The following is an 8,938-nucleotide window of genomic DNA, read 5'->3' as shown; positions in this document are numbered from 1 at the left end:
GGGAAAGAGAGGGTAAAGATAAAGCTGTAGCTGGAGAAAAATGGGAGGCTGAAGGACAGTTTCATTTTTTACTTAATCTGGTAAAGATTGAGTGTATTTAAACACTAATGATGTGAAGTAACCAATGGCGTGTGAAAGGCTGAAGTTGAGAAGTTGCAACCCATAGAGGCAGGCCTCCAAGAAAGTGCGAGAGGATGAGATTCGTGGAACTGGTTAAGGAGCCTCTCATCATTGCAAGAGAGAAAGAAGTAGGTTCCCTAGCAGTTAGGGGTGCTTTCCGTTGCAAATACGAGGGGACTTCCAAAAGTAGATGGAGAAATGCATCTCTTTGTTTATTTTGGTATGAAAAACTTTGAAATTCATGCATAGCATTTTGCACAATATTCATGTTCCATGCACTTTCTGAAGACTCCCCCCTCATAATATTACTGAACTTCACCAGGTATAGACCGGGAATCAGCCATTCGCTGCTAGAAAATACCACCTCCATCCCATGAGGTTTGTCGAGTTTTATTACCAGTGATGTCAACAGGGAGGCAACTGTGTGTGCTCGAAAGATGGTCTCCCCAAACGTTTGGATGGGCTTTTCTAGAGGAATCGTTCCCATCCAAGTCCTCAATCAAGTCTACGTATGCAAATGAAAGATTTTTTTTTTCAGAGAGATTTTTGCTATAGGGTGCGTGCGCTGCCCAGAGAGATAAAGAGACAGAAAGGAGAAATCATTCTCTGGGGGGAGGGTCATGCCACAATTCCTTATCCTCCATTCTCCTCTTGGGATCTTGGGCACACACACATGTGCCTGGTGCGAGGTTTTTTTGTTTTGTTTTGTTTTGTTTTGTTTTGAGAGGTTTTTGCTATAGGGTACATGTGCTCTCCAGACAGAGAGAGAGACAGAGAGAGATAGAAAATGAGAAATCACCCCCACCCCAGGGGGGATGGCCACGCTGCAATCCCTTCTTCTCCACTCTCCTCTCAGTATCTTGGGCATGCACACACACGTGCCTGGCGTGAGTTTTAAGCCACTGGGTCTAGGACTCGAACTACAGTTGACTACATGGGAGTCCAGCGACATAGCCATTACACTAACTGCTGGTCCCCCTGGTGTGAGTTTTAAGGCACCAGGTCCAGGACTGGAACAGCAGTTGACTACGTGGGAGTCCAGCCATGTAGCCATTATACCATCTTCTGGTCCCAAATGAAGGATTCAAATTTGTGCAGCTCTAATTTTTCAACTCAAGTAGCAGTTCCATTAGTACATTATTATTATTATTACTATTATTTTTATTTTAGATTTTTTGGGGGGCCATAGTTGAGAGAGACAGAGAGAGAGAAAGTGAGAAATCATCCCCTAGGTGGGATGGCCATACTGCAATCCCTTCTTCATTCTTCTCTCAGGATTTTGGGCACACGCACCCGGCATGTTTTTCAGTCCACTGGGCTGGGGACTTGAACCATGGCATTGGCCACGTGGGATCCCACATCTTCACCACATCACCTACTGGCTCACCATTGCTTCGTTATTGAAATTGGGACTGTTCTGACTGGTTACACCCTGGCAGCCAGCATCCACACTCCCTTCTTGCACCAGGGGTCAACCTTAGGTCACTCAGCCTCCCTGGTGTGTGTGCCCTCCAGCCAATCCCACAAACAACAGGTCTCTTCATCCAGGCTAGTTCTGGCCGGTTATAGTAATAGAAAACCCAGTCACCAATAGTACCTCACTCAAGCGAAGGTCATTTTTCTCATGAAATTTAGGTAAGAATTCAGACAAGATTGGACAAGAAATTAAGGGAAGCCGTTGTGGACGTTGCTCCTGCGCGTTAAGAGGCCAACAGGAAGGGGCTGCATCACTGCAAGAGTCCACCCAGACATCACCGCCTTCCTGCAACTAACCATCCGCATCTGTCTTGGCCTTTTTTTCTCACAGTGATCAGACAGGAAGAAGGGGGTAGTGATGGTGTTGGCTCCTCTTGGTCCTTCAATCAGGAAGTGTTTCTAGAGGCTTCTGGGAAACTTCTGCGTGCATCTCGTTGGCTAGCGCTAAGTCACACGGCCAGCGTAACTACAAGAGTGGCTGGGAAATCTGTTTAATCCTCATGGTGGGCGGCGTCAAGGGAGATGAGACCTGGGACCGGCAGGTAGAGCCACTCACCAGCATTAGCACACGCCCTCTGTGCGCCTGGAAATGCAGAGGACGATATCTCTGCTTTCTCGGAAGCTGGAAACGAGATCATCTATGAAGCGAGAAACCCAATATTCAAAAGGGGTAAAAAGTAGGAAGTGCCTCCTTTGGAGAATTTGAAAAGTTGGAGACTGAAACACAGTAGTTGATGAGCAACACTGAGATTCAATGAGAGCAGAGAGTCCTGAGGCACACGCCTAGAGGATTATATGACTTCTGTACCACTGGATAGAGAATGCTACTCTGTATTGTATATGCATATTAAATGATTGTTTTGGATAGCTGGTGACATAGTGGTTAAGGCAACTGGATCCCACATGTATTGGGTCATTGGAAAAGTCTATGTCTTTCTATGCAAAAATGCATCATGACTTTTCCGACAACCCAGTACAACTGTGTGGTTCGAGTCCTGGACTGGCAGCCTAGAAAGCAGGCCAGGTACATGTATGTGCATGCCCCAAATCCTGAGAGGAGAGTGGAGGCGAAGGATTGTGGTGTGGCCACCCCACTCCCCACCCCCAGGGGGTGATTTCTCACTTTCTCTTTCTCTTTTTCTCTCTCCAGCCAAAACACATGCCCTCTACTAAATTAAAAAAAAATAAAATAGAAAAGATTGACTTATTTAATGCTTTTGATTTTGAATCATGTTTTTAACATATAAAACATTATATACTCATTTTCTATTAGGAATGCCTTACAGATTTATGTACTGATGTTGGGTGAAACTGATATATATTTATTTATGAGGATTTTTTCCCACAACTTTTTATTTTGAAAATTTCTAGACCTATAGAAAAATTTAAAGCGTAAAACAATGAATATCCCATGTCGTTCACAAAACCACTAACACTTTCCTACATTTTCCATCTCTCTTCATTTCTCTCTGTCTCTTTTCTTTCTTTCTTTCTTTTTTCCTTTTTTGGGAAGATTTTTGCTATAGGGTACATACGCTTGCCAGAGAGACAGAGAGAGACAAAGAGCGATAGAAAGCAAGAAACCACCATCCCCACCCGGGGGAGGGGAATGGCCACGTTGCAATCCCTTCTCCTCCGTTCTCTTCTCAGGATTTTGGGCATGCACGCACATACACCTGGCATGAATTGTAAGCTGCCGGGTTCAGGACTCAAACCACCGCCAGGTCCAGGGCCATGCGGAGATCCAGTGGTATAACCACTATGCCATCTGCTGGTCCCCTCTCTGTCTCATTTCTGTCTTTTTATCTGCACATGTGTGCATACATGTGCGCATGTGCATGCACACACACACACACACACACACACACACACACACACGCACTCTTTTTTTGTTCCTGAACTATCTGAAACATTAAATTGCAGATAATAAGGCACTTCCGTCTGAACACTTCAGTATGCACCTGCTACTAATGGGCCGTTTTCCTATGTCACCACAGCCCCATAATTACACTTCGGTGATTAGTGTGGGCCACCCTGAAGCCCAGTGGTTAAGCCCTGTATGTAGGGAACCAGATCTCACACGGCCAATGGCAGTTTGCATCTAGCTTCGGCGGCTTGAAAAACATGCTGGGTGATTGTGTGCATGCCTTGCATCCTGACGGGAGGGAGAAATGGAGGGAAGGGATGGGGGTGTGACCACACCCACGGGAGGGCGCTTTCTCTCCTCTGGCAAGAGCACATGTCCTCTGGCAATGGACAGGGAGAGAGGATGCACATTAAGATTTCCTCTAAGCTTCAGTACGTGTTTACGTTTTGTACTTGTCCACAAGAGGTCTTTCAGTGCAAAGAGTCTAAAAGAGAGTATTTGAAACCTATGTTTCTTTTTAAAAATTAACATATCTGGAAGTCCCTTTTAGCAGAAGGCTGAATGTTGATATTTGGTTGCCACTTGTCAGGGCTTTTCCAGTCTCGCCAGGTTTGGGTTGTAGATGTATGTACAATACCTGGCTTCTTGGATATGCGCAGGGTGTATCCATAAACTTGTATTTGTGTTGGCCCCTATGTTAGCAGTGCCCTCCACGTCTCATTCGGATAACCAAGCTTCCCGCCCTCCAGTTTGGACGAGGGATAAATGTTGTGTGATAGACACATGCTTTGTACATGGTTTGCACAGTACATCTTCAACAATCTATTCAAGCCTGTATTCAAGTGTATATTGCAAACTTTTACTTTCACTTTTTTTTAGAGGTTTTTGCTTTATGGCGTGTGTGTTTATGAGAGATAGAGAGGGAGAGAGAGAGAGAGAGAGAGAGGGAGAAAGTGAGAGGGAAAGTGAGAAATCACCTCTCAGAGGGGATGGCCACACTGCAATCCCTTCTCCTCTATTGTCCTCCTGGGATCTTAGGCATGCGCACACATGCTCCCAGCATGATTTTCAAATTACGAAGTCTGGGACTCAAACCACAGTTGGCCATGTGGGAGTCCAGCAACGTAACCGCTACGCCATCTGTTGGTCCCCTTACTTTCACTTTTAAATGGTACATGTGACTTTATAGTCACCTACGTGCATAAATAGCTGTGGGGTTTTTTGTTGTTGTTTTGGTTTGTGTTTGTTTTTTCTTTTTTTGGAGAGGTTTTTTGCTGTAGGGCGTGTGTGCTCGCCAGAAAGACAGAGAGAGACAGAGAGACAGAGAGACAGAAAGCCAGAAATCACCCCCCGGGGGGGATGGCCATGCCGCAATCCCTTCTCCTCCATTCTCCTCTCAGGATCTTGGGCATGCAGACACATGTTCCCAGCGTGAGTTTAAGCCACCAGGTCCGGTACTCGAACTGCAGTCAACTACATGGGACTCCAGCGACATAGCCATTACGCTAACTGCTGGTCCCCGTAAATAGCTGTTTTATAGCTATATTAGAACTGTTCATTAATAGCCATACCTTGGTAACTGAGATGATGGTATTTCCCATAGAATTAAGTTTGCTTTATGTAAAACTGAAAATGCTAGTGATTAATGTCCCTTAGTGGCTTGATACTGAAGGAAGCCCTAGGTTTTCCTAAATACAAACACAGTTCCTTATCAAAGGACTGGAATTCTAGACCAGCGCTGGAATGAACGCACATGTAAATAAAAGAACTGATAAAGCAGCGGAGCATGTCCACTGAGGCTGTTTGCCAAGTGCAGGAATAGGCTTGAGGATAGTTAAACAGGAGCAAGTTCCTTACTGATGTATGCCCTCTCTTTTAACTTTCATAGTGACTGAATCTGTTACTACAGTAAAAATAGGGTGACAGCAAATGTGAGTTGTTTTATGAGTGTTTTTGTGGTCACGCAAAGGTACGCAAAGTTGTGGGATGGTTAGTGTGTGTTTCTGCGGGAGGGCAGTGATGTCTGGGTGTTGCATGGACTGGCCACAGCACGTGGGTCCTTGCAGTTTCCGTTAGAACTCAGGCTTCGGGACGCAAATGCAGGATCTCCTACGGGGGTCTGGCATCGCTGAGCCTGGCATTGCCTCTGCAGCACCATCCAGCCGGCTTCCTTCTCTCCTCAAAAAGGCCACCTTTGGAGTCCACCATGAGAGTTGAGATCTAGTGATTGCAGAGATAAGGGCAATGAAGATGTTCTGCTGAGAATTTACCCTGGCAAAAAGAAAGGGCAGGCCAGAAGAAGACCAAGTCTGCCATGAGAGCTGAGAGTGTACCACACAGTTTTCACTTTTTGTTTTTTTAAAATGTGCTTGTTTTTTTTTGTTTGTTTGTTTCTCTCTTTTTTTCTTTCTCTCTTTGTTTTCTTGTCCTTTTTCTTTTACCTCCTCACTTTGCTGCTCAGCCTCCACCCACTGAGTGTCTAGACAAGTCTAAGTGAAAAGTTGCCAAAATTCAAATACTGGACAAGTCTAAGTGAAAAGTTGCCAAAATTCTGTTTGGGTCCTCATTCCTCAACTCCCACTGAATCTATGTCACAAAGGGAGAAAAATGCAACACCAGAGAGTTTGCAGACCACCTCCTCCTGTGCTCCTCTGATCACTCAGACTGATCTTCTATAAATTAGGAAGAAACGAATAACCCATGGGATGAGACCACAAGAAATATGGGGAAGCAGGAAAATACCTCTCCAACACGGGAAAAGGATAGTTCCTCTTTATCCACACACAGTTCAGTGGAAATCATGGAAATGTCTGATAAAGAATTCAGAGTATTCATGGTGACAAAGCTAATGGAGATAGAAGAGAAGAGAGACAATGAACAGCAGAAGAAAAAAGCTGATGAGTTCCAGGAGGTGAGGAAGTTCTTGCGAGAGCTGAAAGGAAATACATACCATAAAATAGAATCAAATGGAACTGTTGGAGATGAAGGCTATAATACAGGAAGTCAAAACCTCTTTTGAAAATATTGAAAGCAGACTAGATCATATAGAAAATAAAATCTCAGATGTAGAAAACATGATCGCTGGAATAGTAAAATCCACCAACAAGACTGAGAAAATAACCCCCCAAAATGAGAATAATATATGGGAAATACTAGATACCATTAAATGTCCAAAGATCTGGATAATCCTATCCCAGAAGATGAAGAGACTAATAAGGGCATTGACAGTCTATTCCATGAAATCCTGGAAGAAAACTTCCCAAACTTAGAGAAGCAATTAAAGATCCAGACCCAAGAAATACAAAGGACCTCAAATAGGATCAAGCCAAGAAGATCTCCAAGACACATTATAGCCAGAATGACCAAAACCACAAAGACAAGATACTAAGACTGGCAAGAGAAAAAAGGCAAGTTACCTACAAAGGGTATCCCATCAGACTAACGGCAGACCTCTCATCGGAAACAATGAGAGCAAGGAAAGAATGGGAAAATATATTCCAAAAGTTGACTGAAAACAATTTCAACCAAGAACTATATCTGGCAAGATTATCCTTCATATGGGAAGAGAAGACAAGAACATTTTCAGATAAACAAAATCTGAAAGAATCTACCAACACCAGACCAGCTCTCCAAGAAGTTCTGAAGGGAGTGTTACCCCACGAGAACTAAAGCCAGACACACAGAAATAAGACTTCTAAAACAGCTAAGAAAATGGCCGGCTTAATGGTAGGGACAAGACCAGAGTTGAACATTATCTTCCAGAGTTTAAATGGAAAGATCGGACCACAGCAGAAGATAAAGTACATGAGTTTGAACTGGTGAAACAGAATGGTATGACTTTTGACTAAAACGTTACTGACCTGTGCTTTGTTTTCCACTGTTAAGGAGTTTTCTCTTCCCTCGAGTTGCGGACAGGTCCATGTACCTACTATTCAAACAGAATCCTAACCTGTTTCCTGGCTTTAAGTATTAAGCAAAGGTCTCTTAACATTGTTTTAAAGTTTGGACTGCCTTTCTTGAAATGAAAAAAAAAATGCATTTAAAAAATACCTAGTGACCACAGTAAGCGATTTAACCACAGCTATGTGCTATTTTATAGTATATTCATTCTACCCACAGAGTTTCATGCCTAAAGTCAACTTTTTTTCACAGATATGTATATATCAACTGAACTTACTATTGAATGTATTTAGATTAATTAAGATATTTTGTGAATCAATACAATGTGGGAAAGAATAAAGGAATAGAAAGCAAATGCAGAAACCAGAGACAGGGTGGGAGGAGGATGGGAAATGGCAGAGGGTGAGAATGGGGGCGTATGGATTCCCACATAGTCAACTGCGGTTCACGTCCCGAACCCAGTGGCTTAGAACTCACGCTGGGCGTGTGTGCATGTGTGCCCAAGATCCCGAGAGGAGAATGGAGAAGGGATTGCAGCGTGACCATCCCCCCTGGGGGTGATTTCTTGCTTTCTGTCTCTTATGTCTCTCGCTGTCTGTCTGGCGAGCGCACGCGCCCTATAGCGAAAACCTCTAAAAAAAAATCCACATTATGGCAAAACTTAATTAATGCAGTTGTTAACCTGCACTTTCCCGCCCTCTGTGTGCTAGAATTCGGTCTAGCCAGGTCTCCTCCCCACCATGAACAGAACTGCTCTTCTCAAGGTGAGATGTCATCTTTCATTATATTCAACCTACCAGCAACACTCAGGCCTCCTGCTACCTGTTTGTCTTTTCTCTGTTTTCTTTGCTACTTTCTTCTCACGCTTCTCCTCTTAATGTTTTACTTTTTTTTTTTTTTTGAGAGGTTTTTGCTGTAGGGTGCGTGTACTTGTCAGAAAGACAGAGACAGACAGAGAGATAGAAAACAAGAAATCATTCCCCTACCCCCAGGGGAGATGGCCACACCGCAATCCCTTCTCCTCCATTCTCCTCTCAGGATCTTGGGCGCACATACACATACACCTAGTGTGAATTTAAGCCGCAGGGTCCAGGACTCGGACCATGGTTGACTACATGGGAGTCCAGCGACATAGCCATTACGCCAACTGCTGGTCCTGCTCCTCTTAATGTTTAAAGTCCTAGGTTACATTCTCTGGCCCTCTCCTGTTCTCTAACTACCTTCACCCATAAGTAGGGATTGTTAACCTGATACCTACAGACCTCTTTGACCTGAGAAGGAAATTTTCTCCTTTATTTTCATTAAACCATAGATGAAATTTAGCATTTCCTGCACTTGGGAAATATGCAACCAAACCCAGGTAATATTAGCTATACTACAAACTTTAACTCCAAGAAAAGTTACAGATATTTTTGCCTCATTTCACTTGTTACAGATATCTTAAGATATGTATGCATATAACTTCATTGATGTTACTCTATTCTGCTCATTGCTAGATCTCACTATTTAATGTATTAATAAAAAGTACATGTTCTGGGAACCAGCAGTTAGCGTAATGGCTATGTCGCTGGACTC

General features: G+C 43.7%; 1 long non-coding RNA gene across 1 annotated transcript in view; it reads left to right on the top strand.

Moving 5' to 3' along the window:
• LOC102478031 (uncharacterized) overlaps positions 1 to 8,127 on the top strand; it is a 10,774-nt gene extending 2,647 nt beyond the window's left edge. Inside the window, exon 3 of the long non-coding RNA XR_337655.1 lies at positions 8,074 to 8,127. This is a non-coding gene — a long non-coding RNA (uncharacterized LOC102478031). The remainder of the gene's footprint in view (positions 1 to 8,073) is intronic.
• Positions 8,128 to 8,938: the final 811 nt, after the last annotated feature.

The sequence above is a fragment of the Tupaia chinensis genome, unplaced genomic scaffold, assembly GCF_000334495.1.
Source record: "Tupaia chinensis unplaced genomic scaffold, TupChi_1.0 Scaffold148680_1, whole genome shotgun sequence".
In the NCBI taxonomy this organism is placed as follows: Eukaryota; Metazoa; Chordata; class Mammalia; order Scandentia; family Tupaiidae; genus Tupaia; species Tupaia belangeri.
The sequence above is the reverse complement of the archived record's forward strand: the minus strand, read 5'-3'. Positions and strand labels throughout refer to the sequence as shown.